Source organism: Emydura macquarii, unplaced genomic scaffold (assembly GCF_026122565.2).
Source record: "Emydura macquarii macquarii isolate MOO-44397 ecotype Brisbane River unplaced genomic scaffold, CSIRO-AGI_Emac_v2 contig_2897, whole genome shotgun sequence".
Taxonomy (NCBI): domain Eukaryota; kingdom Metazoa; phylum Chordata; order Testudines; family Chelidae; genus Emydura; species Emydura macquarii.
Window position 1 is genome coordinate 42124152 of NW_027133034.1, and position 16120 is coordinate 42140271.

A 16120-nucleotide genomic window follows, 5' to 3' on the forward strand; every position below is an offset into this window, starting at 1 on the left:
TTTATTACCAGAGACATTAATCTGACTTATTAAAACAAGCCTATGGGCAATGGTTCTGTAGGGCTACGTCTACATTGCAATGTAAACCCAGGATTTGAACTCCAATTCCTCTTCTGTCTACACACAAATCATGCTAACCCAGAGCTCAGACCCAAGGTCCCAGGACCCCACAGTAGTGGAGGGTTTGACCATGAGACAAGTTGGGACCCAGGGTTCAATCCCTCCTGCTTTGCAGAGTAGCTGCAACCTGGCTGGACTCATGCTCCAGGAGTTGGCAAAAGAATTATGCAATCCCACAGGCCTACTTTCTTTGTCCTCTAGACCAGTGGTTCTTAACCTTTCCAAACTACTGTACCCCTGAAGCCTGAGTCCCACCCCCATGGGGCTGAGGCATGTAACTTAGTTTCATGGCGCCCCTGTGGCTCCAGGCAATTGCCTTTCTTGCCACCCCCAATACCAGCTCTGCACTTGCGACCCCTCTAAAACCCCAGGTTGAGAAACACTGCTCTAGACAATTTTTCCACACTGCACCACAAACAAAGGACAAGAGTTGCTAGGAGGGTGCAAGGACATTTGGAATAGTGATGGTTGGACTTGGGTCCGCATGATGCAGTGTAGAGGTTGGAGCCCCAGGGTTCATAAATTCCTGACCTAGGGTTACAAATGATAATCTAGGGCTTGAGCATCTACAAACAAACCCAGAGGCTGCTAATTTGAGTTCTACTAATCCTGGTCTTCCATTGTAGATATACCCTATTGTGACAGTATGTATCCTTATGTCCATGTCTTTTTCAAGACTATGATAAATTTTGTACAAACTATGCCTTGTAAAATATTATTTGAAAACTCATAATTTGCTGATCATTATTGTCCTGGTAAAATATGTGTGGCAACATTGTATGCAAAGTTATAAAATTCTACTGTATGATCTTACTGAAACATGTTCCAAGTTTAGAAAAGAAGCCACAAATGAGTTTCTCAGAGACAAAAATCAAATTGATGCCTCAGCCAGGTGTCAGCAAAATCAAATGGTCCATCACCTTATTAAGTGGCTGTTTTTTTGGCAGGAAAAAGGGTATGAGCGAGAAATTTAAATCTTGGCAAAGAAACAGCTGGAGATTCCCATCCCCACAGACTTTTTTTGAACTGCAACTGGAGATGATTCTCAAAGAAGAAGAAAAGTATAAAAATGGGAAACAGAAGCCCCACATCATCTCTCCCTTCATCTCTACTCACGGCATTGACAACATTGAAGGACAAAGGAAGCATCATTGGACTGGGGAGGGATCCAGTCTGAAAGGACTTCAGTCAGTGAGGCCTGGTCTACACTTACCTGGAAATTCGGCAGCAGTTGACTGAATAGTTTTCATAACTCCCGTCAACTGCTGTACTTCCATTCGGTGCAGTTTCTTCACTGCACTGCACCACTTGAGGAGGTGGTTTTACTAGGTCAACTTCCTGATTGATTGAGCGGGTCTTCACTGACTGCTCAATGGATCCAGAAAGATCAATCTGATGGTGGTGACTTTGCCGCTGTCAGTGTAAATATACCCTAAGACTGCTAAAAGATGTTGTGAGATACACTTTTGTTTTGCAATCATTTAGCTCAAGTTAGGTGTTAATTGTGTTTTACCTTTTATTTCTTTTTAATGAATTCTAATTTTTATGCCTCATTACTTGTAATTACTTAAAATCCATCTTTCTGTAGTTAATAAACTTATTTTATTGTTTTATCTAGACCAGTGTGTATGGATTGAAGTGTTTGGGGACCTCCATTTGAGATAACAGGATTTGTGCATATCATTTTCTACTAATGAAATAGGAGACTTTATCTGAGCTTGTGTGGTCCAAGAGAAGGCTGGGCAGTACAAAGATGCACACTTCTGGGGGAATGTCTAGGACTGGGAAATTGCTGGTGTTGCTCTGCAGTGTAATTCGAGAGTGGCTGGCAACAGCACTCAAACAGTATAGCTGGGAGTCATTTACATGCTGGAGGCTGTGTGAAAGAGCAGACAAGGAGTGGTTGATCTCAGTGCAAAGCAATTTAAAAGGCATCTCAGGTTGGAGAATTAAGGGGACACAGCTGTTCAACAGCCCAGATTGCATCCTAGCTAATGTCACACCTATACTTGTATTTTTTTTGAAAAAGATGCATGAATAAGAAGAAGTGCTGCTTTTCAAATTAGTATAAATTTTAAGAGTGTTCAAGCCAGGATGGCTACCTCATGGAATAAAATTCTTTATTTGGGACAAATTCTAAGAGGTGTTTTACTCCCTCAACCACTGCGGAAGTCAATGGGAGCTGAGGCCACTCAGTATCTCATGAGGGGCAGATAGTATATTGACAGATTGGATCCTTTTTTGATAGAAAAAGTGGTGCAAGTGTCTCTATATTTCCCCACTACTGGATAATGTATTTCTGGGAATAGCTGAGTATCATTCAGTCCTTAATCACACTCCTCAGTCAGTCAGAAATGATGCTAATTGTCGGTGTTGGTTTGTATGCAGTGTAGTTGTAGCCATGTCAATCCCAAGTTATTAGCGAGAAAAGGTCAGTGAGGTGATATTTTTTACCAGATTAACTGCAGTGGGTGAGAGATACAAGCTTCCAAACCACACAGAGCTTTTCTTCAGAAAGATACTCCCAGCTTCACAGTTAAATGGAAAGTGGAACAAATTGTTCAGCATAAGTATTGCAAGGGACCGTTCAAGGCAGAGTGGCCTGTTAACACCTTTGCAGTCATAGGACAAAAAGAGGGGGTTAGTGGGTTACAAATTGTTGTAATAAGCCATAAAATCCAATGTCTTTGTTCAGTCCATGATTTTTAGTGTCCAGCAGAGTAATGCATTTAAGCTCTCAGATCTGTCTTTTGAAAGTTCTGTGCAGGTTTCCTTTGAGGATGGGGACTGATAGGTTAGATATAGAGTGATCGCTTTGGGAAAAGTGTTCACCCACTGGTGATAGGATGTTTTTGTCTTTTATCATTTGCCTGTGAGAGTTTATTCAAGAGTGTAGTGATTGTCTGGTTTCATCCACACATTTGTTGTTGGGGCATTTAGTGCAGTGGATGAGATGCACTACATGTTGTGGTAGGCATTTGTAGGATCCACGGATCTTGAAAGGTGTGTTGTGTGGGGGGTCTTAATCATTGTAATAGTGGAGCTATGTCTGCAGGTTTTATATCTATTGTTCTGTCAGGATCTGCTGCCACTTTGAGCTGGTGTGTCCTGGTCTGTAGGGAGCTTCCTTCTGTTGATGAACTGGGAGAGGTTTGGGAGTTGTCTGAAGGCCAGAAATGGGGGTTCAGAAAAGAGTGCTTTCAGGATGCGGTCCCCATTGGGTATGGATTGTGGTAGTTTGATACCCTGGAAGAGTTGTAGTGTGGAGTGGTAGGTGACAATTGAGGTGTGTGGTCGAAGTGCGGGGGGGGGGAGTTATTTCTGTATTGAACCAGATTATTTCTAGGTATTTGGGTGTCCCATTCTATGATAAAATCTGCTTCTTTAATGGAGTGTCCTTGTTTGGTGAAGGTGGTCTTAATGTGTTAAGGTGTATATCCCAGACTTTGTCCTTGGAGCATATTCTGTGGTATCTGAGTGTCTGACTGTAGGTAACAGATTTCTTTGTGTGTTTGTGGTGGTTACTGGAACTATGAAGTTAGGTGTGGTGATCCATTGGATTCTTGTCTGCAGCATTCAATTTTTTTTAAACTAGTTGTGGTGTCCCGGAAGTTGATGTGAGTGTGGGAGTGTTCCAGTGGTATTGGTTTGATCATTATTAGTTTCATCTCATTACTCCTTTGTTTCTGTGTAATGCCATAAATTCCTCTTCCTGCTTAGGGTTTATAGCCTCTAGATAATTGTACACTGTTATATTGTTTCCTCACTCAGTTGTCATTTAGCCAAGCTGTGCATAGTATCTCTTATTCCGTCCTCACAAATCAATCACTGCAGCCCTGTGGTAATTTTTGTTGCTCTTCTCAGAATTCTCCCAGGATTTTCACTGTCGTTCAGTAATGTGTTGCCTTGACTGAACACAGCGTATAGGTTCAGTCACCTGTATAATTTCTGTTCATTAACTTCATATTCTGTTTTTAACTTTAACATTAATATATATGAATTTTCCATCCAAATATTAAGAATGGTTATTCATAACCTGTATTTGTTACCTTTTAAAAGAGCATCATTTGCTTGATTTCCTATCAGCTCAACTTTTCAACTCCTTGACAGCTTGCCTGGTGGGCTGATGGGATGTAGAGAGCGTGAGATCCCGAAGCTCCCAGGCTTCCCTGCACAATGCCAAGTGGGCTGCTGCGGTATAGGGCTTCCAGGCTCTCAGTTTTCCTTCAGGCCTCCAAACCAGCTCCCCAGCTTACAACCCTTCAGTAGTCCTGGCTCTGACTCCAGGATTCATGGGTCTGGGACTGTTTACCACGTGAACTGTCCCTAAACTGGGAACCCCAAGGCTTCCAGGTGCATGACTCTAGGGCAGTCAGCCATGCGTACTGCCCCACAGCAGTGGGCCCCAGGGCTTTCCCTTTCACAAATAATTTCAAAAATTTTTTAAATATCATAATCATTTATGAAACAAAATTACCTTTCTCAGCTCTAGTAACACAGCTCTAGTAATTGTGTTATCAACTGGTTCTCCCTCAAGTAAATAACCTCTTTGGACTGTAACATAATAGATCCGTTATGGGTTCTCTGAGTAGCTTAACTTTAGTTATTTTGAAAGTTCTATTTATTAATGTCCTCCCAAATTCTATTATCTTAGGCCATTCTCATTATACATTCAGAAAGGTCACTATTTCTTCACATCATCTCCAGTATTTGATTTCAATTCTGCCTCCAGAAGGCACAGCACAGGTTGAGTTGGGGCAAAGGTAGCTTTTTGCTACCTTTGCACACTACAGATTTTGGGCTATGCAGCAGACTAAATTGCCCCCAGCTGCTCTAATTTAGGCAGCTTATCCTGGGCTGTCCTATGGGCCCTCTCCTGTCATTAATGCATCCTACATCAGGGCTTGAGAGAAGGGTTGTGCAGTTGTGGTACATACATGGACCTAGTACACTGCAAGAGTGGGAGGCAATATTTGTCTCTATGAAGTGATGTTTGTGTATGTTGCCCAAGATTGCATTGACTTTCTTTGTAGTCACATGTTGCAAACTCCAGTCTAATTTGTTGTCTACTAGCAACCCTGGATCTCTTTGGGTATGTCTACATAGCAACTAGACACTCGCAGCTGGCCCATGCCAGCTGACTCGGATGAAGAGGGCTCAGACTGCGGGGCTGTTTCATTACAATGTAGATATACCCTTTCAGTGCTTCTGCATCTCAGTTTTCTCCCTCCCATTAAGCAAAGTATTCCAGTTTATACTTTTATCCAGAGATATTATCCTGTATTTCCCTAAACTGAGTCTCGTTTAGCTTTTTTCTTCCGATGTCTCTAATCTCTAGATTTAGAGCATTATTACTATACCATAAATTATGTTCATTACACCTCCCCTTTTAGTATTATCTGCAAATTTAATTAATGTGCTATTTACTCCGTCTTTCAGATCATCAGGGAGGATGGTCTTTGCAGCATCCGTAGATAGCTCTTTCAAATTTGATACTTTTCTATGTATCACAACTTTTTGTTTGTTTGATAGATTTTTCTCTAGTTTTAAATCCACAAGACAGTATTCCTGGCCAAATAATTTTTTTTTTTCAATTTAGATTTCCTGAGAGACAATTATTTACTAAAATCCCAGTGTATTACAATTACAATCTTCCTCCTCTCCCAGCCCCACATTTTGTAACTCTATTTAAAAAATAAAATAAAACACCAAGTTGATCAATACATTTACAAAAAACATCTTTCTACCTGAACAACTTAACCATTTCCCCAATAGTAACTGTCAGGATAAACTGAAAACTCAAGAGCCGATGATATCTGAAATTAATAGAAGACTATATTTATGTCAGCTAGTTTGGTATGTCAGAATGAAAGTTCCATCTCTCAAGCAGTGGGGGCCTTTTATGAGTAAGAGACAGATAAATGGCACAAACACATTGACAATTTATGAGATCAAACCTTCTATTAATCTTCTATTCTGCAAGTCTTTGTATTGCATGGGTTTTGTGGGTTTAATGTAGTGTTTGGGACAGTTGTGATTGTCATAGAATGTGGGAGAAAAAATAAGGTTAATTTTAACTAAATTTCATTTCTATCACGTGGGAACTGTTACTGAAAGAGAAAAAGGCAGACAAACAGAATGCAAAATCATTGTGTGTGTTTCTCTGAAATACTGTTTTATACAATATGTGAGCTGCACTTTAAGAGGGTATAAAAACCTCATATTCTGTTAATAAAAAATGGCCTAAACGACTCTATGTATTCCCAGGCCTTTGGAGATGCTAGGTTTGGAATCTGGATAAAAAATAAAATAAAGCCTTTTATATCCTAGAATCATAGAAATGTAGGGATGGAAGGAACCACGAGAGATGTCATCTAATCCAGCGCCCTGTGCTGAGGCAGGACCCAAGTATATGTAGACCAACCGCTGTTAATCTAACCTGTTCTTAAAAACCACCAATGATGGAGATAGCATCACCTCCCTTGGAACTCTGTTCCAGAACTTAACTATCTTTATAATTAGAAAGTTTTTTTTCTAATATGTACATAAATCTCCTTTGCTGCAGTCCATTACTTCTTGTTCTACCTTCAGTGGATGTGGTGACCAATTGATCACCATCAATTATAACATTATAACAGCCTATAACGTATTTGAAGATTGTTAGCTTGTCTCTCTCTGCCTCCCTTCCCCCTATCATTCTTCTTTTTTCAAGACTAAATATGGCAAGTCTTTTTTAATATTCCTCATAGGTCATGTTTTCTAAACCTTTTTCATCTTTTGTAGTTCTGCTCCGGACCTGTTCCAATTTGCCCATATCATTCCAAATGTGTCACACAAAACTGAACATAGTACTCCATCTGAGTGCTCACCAATATCAAATAGAATTGAACTATTACTTACTCCATCTTTCATATGAGGCTCTTGTTAATACAACCAAGAATTATATTTGTCTTTTTCTGAACTGCATCATCTTGTTGGCTCATATTCAGTTTATGATTCACCATAACTCCCAGATCCTCTTCTGCAGTACTACTGCCTCACCAGTTATTCCCTATTTACTATTGTGCATTTGATTTTTCCTTCCTAAGTGTAGTACTTTACACTTGTTTTCACTGAATACCATCTTGTTGATTTCAGACCAATTTTCACATTGATCATAGCCAGCCTCTCCCAGCTTGGTAACATTCACATATATATAAGTATATTTGTCCACTCCATCATCCAAGTCATTAATGAAAATATTGAATAGTATCAGATCCAGCACATCTCTGTGAGACCCCACTTGATAAGATCATAAGAATGGCCATATTGGGTCAGACCAACAGTCCATCTAACTCAGTTTCCTGCCTTCTGATGGTGGCCAATGCCAGGTGCTTCAGAGGGAACGATTAGAAAAAGGCGATTATTGAGTGATCAATACCTTGTTGTCCAGTCCCAGCATCTCGTTGCCAGAGGCTTAAGGACAGAGCATGGGGATACACCACTGACCATCTTGGCTAATAGCCATTAATGAACCTATCCTCCATGAACTTATTTAATTATTTTTTAACCCAGTTATACTTTTGGCCTTCACAACATCCTATGGCAATGAGTTCTACAGTTTGACTGTGCATTGTGTGACAAAGTACTTCCTTGTGTTTGTTTTAAACCTGCTGCCTGTTAAATTAATCAGGTGACCCCTGGTTCTTATATTATGTGAATGGGTAAATAACACATCCTTATTCACTTTCTCCATACTGTTCATGATTTTATAGAGTGCTAACATATTCTCCATTAGTTGTCTTCTTTCCAAGATTAGCAGTCCCAGTCTTTTCAATCTCTCCTCATATGAAAGATGTTCCATAGCCCTAATCATGTGTGTTACCCTTCTCAGTACCTTTACCATTTCTAATATATCTTGTCTGAGACAGGGCAACCAGAGATGCACACAGAATTCAAGATGTGGGCATACCATGGATTTATATAGTGGCATTATGCTACCTTTTTGTTGTATTATTTATCCCTTTCCTAATGGTTCCTAACATTCTGTTAGCTTTTTTTGACTGCCATTGCACTTTGAATGGATGTTTTCAGAGAACTATCCATGACTCCAAGACCTCGTTCTTGAGTGGTAACACCTAATTAGGAACCCATCATTTTGTATGTATATTTGGGAGTATGTTTTCCAATATTCATTACCTTGCATTTACAGCATTGAATTTCATCTGCTATTTAATTGCCCAGTCATCCAGTTCGTGAGTTACCTTTGTAACTCTTAGGGCTGGTTCACACTGACCGCGCGATTCGGCGGCAGTCGACAGGAGTTACGCAAACTACACAGAGTAGTTTGTGTAACTGACGTCAACTGCTCAGCTTCTCTTCTGCACGCTGTTCACACTGTGACGCTGTTCCCGTTGACTCAGTGCTACTCTACTTGAGGTGGTGGACTTACTCAGTCGACTTCCTGTTCGATTGAGCAGGTCTCACTGACCGCTCAATCGATCCTGAAAGATCAATCTGGCTGTGGCGATTTTGCCACTGTCAGTGTAAACGTAGCCTTAGTTAAGTTCAAAACAGACTTCAGTCTTGAGTAATTTTGTATCATCTGCAGACTTTGCCACATAACTCTTTACTCCTTTTTTCCAGATCATTTATGAATATGTTGTACAGCACTGGTCCCAGTACTAATCCTTGGAGGATCCTGTTGTTTAACTCTCTCCATTCTGGAAAATGACCATTCATTCCTATCCTTTGTTTCCTGTCTTTTAATCAGTTACTGATCCATAAGAGGACCTTCTTTCTTATCCTATGACTGCTTACTTTGTTTAAGAGCCTTTGGTAAGAGACTTTGTCAAAAGCTTTCTGAAAGTCCTGGAACACTATATCCATTGATGGCCCTTATCCACATGCTTGTTGACATCCTCTAGGAAATCTAATAGATTAGTGAGGCATGATTTCCGTTAATAAAAGTCGTATTGTCTCTTCCCAATGTATCATGATGGTCTACGTGTCTGATAATTCTGTTCTTTACCATAGTTTCAACTAATTTGCCTGGTGCTATAGTTAGGCCTGTCAGCCTTTAATTGTCAGGATCACCTCCAGGGCCTTTTTTAAAAATCAGTATTACATTACCTATCCTCCAGTCATCTGGTACAGAGGCTGATGTAAGTGATAGGTTACATACCACAGTTAGTAGTTCTTCAATTTCATATTTGAGTTCCTTCAGAACTCTTGGATGAATGTCATCTGGTCCTGGTAACTTATTACTGTTTTAATTTATCAAATTGTTTCAAAACCTCCTCTATTGACACCAGTCTCTACTGAGACTGTTCCTCAGATGTTCCAAACAGAATGGCTCAGGTGTGGGAATCTCCTTTATATCCTCTGCAGTGCAGATGGATGGAAAGAATTCATTTAGCTTCGCCTCAATCTCTTGGTCTCCCTTGCAAGCTCCTTTAACACCTCAATTGTCCAGTGGCATCACTGATTGTTTGGCAGGCTTCCTGCTTCTGACATACTTAGAAAAAAATTACTGTGTGTTTGTTTGGTTTTTTTTGTGTCCAACAGATACGTTCTCTGGTTGAAGTGAGCAATTGATAATTGCTTTTTGAGCATGGTCTTTCAACCAGTTAGGCACCCACTTTATAGTAATTTCTTCTACACCATATTTTGCTCATTGAGACCACAATTCCTTAGCTGGCTCAATATGTCCATATTTGTAAAATGCCTCTAGAAACCTTCTAGAATTGCCATTTTTAGCCTGAGACTGCTAGAATGTCAAATTTCAGACATATGCAAAATGTACAGTAGCGTATGCTTAAATAGTTCCTTGCTCTTCTGATTTTTTTCTGTCCCATTGTGCAAAGATATTATAGTGGATATTTCTGCAGGAGAACATTTTAAATGATCTAGAAATAGCTCTTTCTTTTTCTACTTTATGCTATTAGGCAGATTCATTACTATGCTGATTGATTATAGTCCTAGATGAAAATCTGGATGCTGTACTAATAATCAGTGAAAAATATTTTATTTTTGATGTGTTGTAAATTATTAAAGCTTTAGTCAGTACTAACAGCACTGTAGACATGATCTGTTAGAAAATGTAAATAATCTTTTCAGTTGGCCCAAAACAGTGGCTAAAATATTCTTTGTCATCACAACACCAATGATATTATTGCCTACTTCCTCAATGGCTTTCTTTTCACTACTGTCTACATTTCTTCTTTCACTTTTTACAACTATAAAATAACTCTCTTTGCCCCACTATTTTACCTTCTCCCACTTGTTTGCCTTCTCTAGACTGCCTGTTGTTTCTGGAATTCATTCTCATACCAGAAGGACCTAATTTCTCATTCAAATTTATCCTTGAAACTGCCTTGTTCCATTGCTATCCCTGCTCAGTAAAAGTATTACCTCCCAACTATAAAAATTTACAAATCTATCTGATAAAACAGAATCATCCTCTGGGCCATCCATAGCAGCATATGACTGATTGAGCTGCCTGCCTGTTTAGATTGTAATCTCCCAAGTCAGGAATAGTGGGTCAGATCTTCAGCTGGTGTAAATTGGCATCAGTTCATTGAAGTTAATGATTTATGCCATCTGAGGATCTGGCCTGTCTCTGTTTTTGTTTCTTGTATGGGACTCAATGCACTTGAACACAAAATTTCTAAATTTTCCTACTTTTATAGGTGCTTAATATCAGCTTTCAGTTTGCTTATGGCCAGTGTCTTCTGCTGAATAATTATGGCGTATACTGTAACTTATTATGGATCCTTTTGTTCATATGTGGAAGTTGAAAATAATCATTGCAAACACTTATTAACTGTTATCAGAGCTTTGTAACACTAGCTATTAAGGGAGATGGGAGATAGAAGTGAGGAGATTATTTGTAATCATGTCAAGGCAAAGCACCATAAGATTAATTATTTAATTTTGTGGATTCATTATTATCAATAATTTTGTAGTATCAAGGAGTGTGTTAGGTATTTAAGCCAGCTGAAAATTGGGTTTTTGACAATTTTTTTTCACAGAATGTGTCTGCTTTCTGAAAAAAATATGACTTTTTATTGAAAAATCATCTCCTCCCACCCAGGGAATGATTTTCTTTTCATAATTGTCAAAATTTTCCAGAGGGTGTGGGATGGACAAATTATCATTTTCCAACAAGCTTTATAAGGTATTTCACGATTGTGACATTCCGCAGGATACAATTTGGACAGATGGACAGATGTGTCCCCTCAACTCTCCAATCTGGGGTGCCTTTTACATTGCTTTGCTGTGAGAACAACTATTCCTGGTCCGTTCACACACAGCCTCTAGCATGAAAAATCACTGAATATATGAGTGATTCTTGCCATCCACTCCTAAATTATATTGCAGAGAGACACCAGCAAAATCCCAGTGCCAAGCTTGTCCCCAGAAATGTATGTTTTATACTGCCCAGCAATTTCCTTCTGGACAATGCAAGTCCATCCTTTCATTAATAGAAAATGATATTCACAAACCCTGCTATCCCAAATGGAGGCTTCCAACACTTCAATCCACACACACTAGCTTAGATAAAACAATGAAACAAGTTTATTAACTACAAAAGATAGATTTTAAGTAAGGAGGCATAAAAGTCTGAATTGGTTAAAAGAAAGATAAAAGGTAAAATGCAGAATAATACCCAATTTAACAAGTTAAGTGAACATAAAGCAAATTGATTTCTCTCACCATATATTCACAGAAGTCTGTCTGGATTCCTTCAGTCAGGACCATTCCGCCAGTTCACTGATGCTTCCTTTGTCTTTCATATGTTGTTGATGCCATTAGTAGAGATGAGGGGACAGAGGTGATTTGGGGCCTTTGTTCCTCATTTTTCTATCTTTTCTTCCTCTTTGAGAATCACCTCCAGGTGGGGTTCAGGCGCCAGCCAGTTTGTTTACATGGTAATCCCCTACTGTTCTGTTGCCAAGGTGTAAATTTCTGGCTCACACTCTTTCTGCCAAAGAATGGTCACTTACCCAGGTGATAGTTCATCTGATTTTGTTGAGACCTAACTGAGGCTTCTGTTTCCCTTTGTCACTGAGGAACTGGTTGGAGCTGCTTCCCCAGATTTGGAGTATGCCTTAATAACATCATACAGTATAATTTAGTAACTTTACATACAATGTTGCCACACATTTTACTAGGACAATAATGATCAGTGAATTATGAGTTTTCAAATGATACCTCACAAGGCATATTTTGTACAAAATGTATCATAGTCTTGTAAAAGTGGTGAATATAGGGGTACAGTCTATTACAACAATACAATCAGAAAAATATGGTCTTTGCCTCAGAGCTCACTATTTAATTTTTAGTTAACAAGTTTTAGTAACAAGTTGGGGAGCAACAAGCACTGGAGGGTGTACAGGATGGGAAGGTCCAAGGTTACATCAAAAGACTCACAAGTTTGCATAGTAGGCAACTGCACATCTTAGTGATTTAGGTGAAGTTTTTACATTGTGTTTTATTATTTATATAATTGTTGTTATAACTTCATTCTTGTAGGCATTTAATAGCTTTTTTTAAAAAGTAGAGCTTTGATCCTTACAGGTTCAAAAGAAGTATTTGTTGTATCAGGAAGTCAGAAAGGTTGGGCTTGTGAAGATTCTAGGCAGAAGCTCTCCAATGAAGTAGGAAGAGTGAGATAGAAATGTTTTAGGAACAATATTGTTTTCCTTATTTTAATTTTCTTCAATGTTGGAAGAAAGCTTCTATTGCTTGTACTCCTTTACCAGTATGATATGACAACAGCCAAACATACTAAAGTATTAAGAGATCTTTAACTGTTGTTTCATAGATCATTCATGGACATATGACCTTAATAGTTAAAATAATTTCTCTTGTTTCAGATGCTTAATAAGAGTATTCTACTAGTCTACATGCTGCAGTAATAATAGAGGACATGTAAGCTTCTCATCTATTTAAAGATATTACTCTTCAGACTAAAATGAAGATTAGTATTTTGTATTTATTTTAGAAAAACAATATGTATGTTGTTTCATAGCAGGAAAGTCTCTAGAAAGTGTTCCCTAGTTGATAACATTGTGTTGGCATCCACACTGTACCATATTGCAAGGTATATCACACGAGGCATTCACATTTCCCATTGCCAGGAAGCTGACATCTGGTTTGTAACTTTCAGCATAGTTAGTGTCTCTCTTGGTATACCATCAATACAGCAAATCAAGCACTACAAAAGCTCAAACATGAGATCTAAGGGAGACATGCTGAAATGTCAAACCTATTTTCTGTGTCATTAATTTCTAATTGTGTATTAAGAAAAAAGTAACTGTTTTTACAACAGGGTATATAAGTTCAAACTGAGAACTAATGGTCTAAAAAGAAATGACAATTTTTGAACAGTAAAACATTATTCCTGTGTGAGTGTTTTCCCCAATCTTTGAGGTAATCTCTAGTACTGCCTGAATATTAAGACACCAGAGTCAACTTTAGAAACTCCTACTACTGTGTGAAATGAATATTAATTAAAGAAAACTATTGATCTTGACTAAAATATATGAACTGGCTAGCAGTATAATGAGGCTTTAAAGAGCACTGCAGCCATTTATGTTGTAACCAAAACTTGTCCAATGGGCTCAAGTTTTCTCTATCAAAATGTTTTTGAAGTATTTTTTCCAAAGAAACTGAGATGCAGTAACTAACTTTGAAGGTGTAAACCCTGTAATACATATTGCAATGGACTTCAGCTTCAATTCCCTAAATAGTGATCTCCCCCTGAGAGATCTAAAGTCCCAGTGGGTGTCTTCAAACTTTTCTCTGTATTTTAAGAGCTATGGGCATCCTACCAGGAAACCATGTGATTTATTTGACCAGTTTGGGAAGAAAAAAAAAAACAGCTCAAATTTTCAATGTTAGCTATGGCATGTTTGCTCTAATCTCTTTGGGGATTACTCAAGAATGACAAAAACTCGATTGGAATATGGGTATCAGAAGTTTGATCCAAATAAATTCTAAGGAATATACCATTCAGATACATTTCAAAAGCAGAGAGATGCTAATTTAGTCAAGTCAGTTATTCACCATAAATTCTAGACCTGGCTGTATTTATGGCACACAGTTGAGCAAGCTAGTTCATTTAAGACCCATTCTGCAACCCTTATATGTTGAGCGCAAAGGGACAACTCACATAAGTAAGTACAACTCAGCATGAGTAAGAGTGGCAAAATCAGGCCCTAAAATAACATAAAGTGATTTTTTTTTAAATATACCTGGATTTTCTATGTTCCAATGGCAACATTTCAGGAACGATGTGTAAAAGAAGATTTTATATACAATAGTTTGGACATATATTCATACTTTGTTTTATGGATGATTGCTGGTATAGAATTGGGCTAGTTATTTCCTCCTCTGTCAATCACTGCAAAGCTTCAGGGAACATAATGTTCTCAGAACGGTTAAAAAATTAAATGCTGTCCATACAATGGGGGAAAAGCTTATTCTACCCTTCCCTCAGCCTGCATAAGGAAAAGGTGAAATGTGACCCACTAGCTTTTGGTGAGTCAGTCAAGCTCCTTTTTTCCCCCTACTCTGTAAAATGGGAATAAAAGCATTTACCTGTCTCATGAGCTTATAACAAGGCTTAATTGTTTGTAAATCCTTGGCTGGAGGCCTTTGAAAAGTTCAAATGATTAGTATTCATTTGAACAGAGTGTGAGTGAGTATGAACTACTTGTATCAAAGCAATGGACCATTTCCTTAAGACTCAACTCATGAGTTTTCCAGGTAGCAGGGGATTTTTTTTTTAACACAAATGGTTCTCCTATGTATTTCCACTTCATTAATGCTGCTGAAACTGCTAAAAACATATTTTGAAGGTACCAGTTGTTTTTCCTGTTATGATTTGAGTGGACTACTGCACAAAAAATAGGGAATATTTATTTTCTTTTTAAGGTGCATTTACAGCTTACCAAAAATGAGAAAAAATAATTTAATAAATTATCTTTCTGTACCATTACCTTATTACTTTTATACAGTAGATGAAGTAATTGAACTTTCATTCAGCAGTTCAACTAACAAAAAGACTCCTCATATTTTACTCTAGTAACCAGTGAAAATATTGGGTAAGCTATTCTTTATTATAATGTTCATTTCCTTGTACTGCACTGCCCCTGGCCTTGGCATATTTCTTATGAAATTCTCTGTGCTTGGCAGAAGGCAAAAATTTATGATATGCCTCTAAGCAGTACTGAGGCAAACAGCAAAAACTTTTATCCTTAGTGCACTTTTGCAAGGCTATCTGTTAAAATGTGCATCTGATCTGAAATTTCTGTTTTGTGAGTCAATATTGTTTTGACTCTGCTTCACCAGCAAAAAATCTGCCCAGTGTAGAATTCAGAAGCTGCATAATCCCGTAAAACAGATCAAATGTTTCTTATCCTCAAGGCATTCTAAAACAAGTAAAAAAACAAGAATGAATTACCCTTGGCCTTGTTAAGTCAGACTGTGATGTGTGGCATAAACACGGACCTTCATTATTATGCTGACTTAGGATAAGATGAGGACTTGTGCTTTAGCATCAATGATGACCTTGGTTTTTGGATAGCTGTACACAACTAAAGGTCCTGTCATAAGCTTATGGTATAGATAAATACCTGAGATGTCTGCTAAATAATTCAGCACATAAAATAACATATTAAGGGTGACTTTCTTGGGAATATCATTTATTTAAATTTATTTTTGAATGAAGGCAAATTAGTTCTAGCTGAAAAGACTCTAAGATGTCTGCCCTCTTCACCTTTCCAAATGCTACGGGCCTATTGGTTTGGTTTCAAACAGTCATAATTCTGTTCTAGAGTGCTCAATGCTATACACCAGTGTGAATGGAGACTATCTCATTACAGTATCAAGACAATCAATATCTCAATTGATTATAGCAAAGTAAAGGTTTTTCTTTGGCCATACAGTGTCAAGGCTAATTTAAAAATCCAGATAACACAATATGAAGGCTTGTGATGCAGCATTACTATAT